The sequence below is a fragment of the Colobus angolensis genome, unplaced genomic scaffold (assembly GCF_000951035.1).
Source record: "Colobus angolensis palliatus isolate OR3802 unplaced genomic scaffold, Cang.pa_1.0 Scaffold97, whole genome shotgun sequence".
NCBI classification, from domain to species: domain Eukaryota; kingdom Metazoa; phylum Chordata; class Mammalia; order Primates; family Cercopithecidae; genus Colobus; species Colobus angolensis.
The window spans coordinates 630,390-632,177 of record NW_012123709.1 but is presented as its reverse complement, the minus strand read 5'-3'; positions in this window follow the sequence as shown (position 1 = coordinate 632,177).

Below are 1,788 nucleotides of genomic sequence, written 5' to 3'. Positions count from 1 at the left end.
GCCCGTCTCGGCCTCCCAAAGTGCTGGGATTACAGGCTTGAGCCACCGCGCCCGGCCGTAAACACAGATTCTTTGGTCTGGACTGCTTCAGATTGCTTGGGTGAATCATGGGATATTGCCCCAAACCTAGAGATACAGGAGTCTAGTCCTTCTCTACTACTAGGGGGACAATTCCTAAAACCAGCACGTAGAAACAAAATCTAAAATAGAAGATACAGTCTCTGTTGATACTCCAGTGGTCTTCCTTAGTGGAACAGGAGCATAATGTGGGTATTGTGTTTCCTGTTAGTCAAGAGTTTTGTGTATGTGTTGTTTTCCTTTGGAATGTCTTTCCATGCAGGCCTTAAAGGTAAAGCTGGAGATGAAAGAAGAAAGAGCCCGATTCCTAGAACAGCAAACCTTATGTAACAATCAAGTAAATGATTTAACAACAGCCCTTAAGGAAATGGAGCAACTATTAGAAATGTAAGAAGAAGCAAGTGGCCAGATGGCTCCCTCTTGGGCATAAACTCTCAGAGGAAGCCACTTAGGATATCATCTTGGCCATGATCTTCTGGGACTCACCATCTCCAGAATGAAAACAATTTCTACAGTAGAATTAAGGACAGTTTATGCTGAAATGGCAATTCCTCATTTAAGCAAGTTTTCCCAACCTTCAGGTTGGTCAGCCCTCCTGAGCCTCACAGGTGGATAACTGAGGCCTACAAGAGAGGGGGGCCTAGGAGCTTGGATTGACCTTCTAGTCAACCACCTGATTCCAGCACGCCATTATAATCCGGAGACTAAACCAACACCCAGAGGATCTAAAATGTCACATTCAGATTTTCAGGAAGAAAATCTTCATTACAGTAGAGCATGAGTGTTCCGTACAAGACCATTGAGGAGCCATGCTGTCCCCTTCCAACCTGGAACACATTCTGTCCCATCCTCGTTGGGCTTCTGTACCTCCTTATTAATTTATGAACCTAAAGTTGCTTGAAGTGTTTTGGGCTTAATAAATGGGGTGAAAGTATAGGTAGCAGTAACACCTACATGAAACAATACACCTTGGAGCTTTAAATTACTTTTTTTTTTTTTTAAGTCTACTTTTAAAATAAATACTTCTGTAAATATTCTGACTGTAACACTGAGGAATGAAAATAACCTTTTAACCTAAATATGTCAGTTGATCATTATTGAACTAATTTAGTTAACAAGTCCAAGATATTCTGACTTAATCTAGAATATTTTTCTGCTACTCTTTAAGAGCTCTGTGGCTAGTCCCTCTGTCTCCCAAGAGCATTGGCTAGTCTCCTGAGGGTGTTGCCCATTTGTAGCAGTGGTTTCACCAGGTCTGTGGCCACTTGCTGCCTTTGTTCTCCCTGCACTTTTTTTTTTTTTTTTTGAGACAGAGCCTCACTCTGTCGCCTAGGCTGGAGTGCAGTGACGTGATCTCGGCTCACTGCAACCTCCTTCTCCCAGGTCAAGCCATTCTCCTGCCTCAGCCTCCCGAGTAGCTGTGACTACAGGGAAGTGCTATCATGCCTGGCTAATTTTTAAGAGACAGGGTTTCACCATGTTAGCCAGGATGGTCTCATCTCCTGACCTCATGATCCGCCCACCCTGACCTCCCAAAGTGCTGGGGTACAGGTGTGAGCCACCGCAACTGGCCTTTTTTTTTTTTGCGACAGTCTCGCTTACTCTATTGCCCAGTACAGTAGTGTGATCTCTGCTCACCACAACCTCCACTGCCTGGGTTCAAGCGATTTTCCTGCCTCAGCCTCCTGAGTTGCTGGGATTACAGGCGCC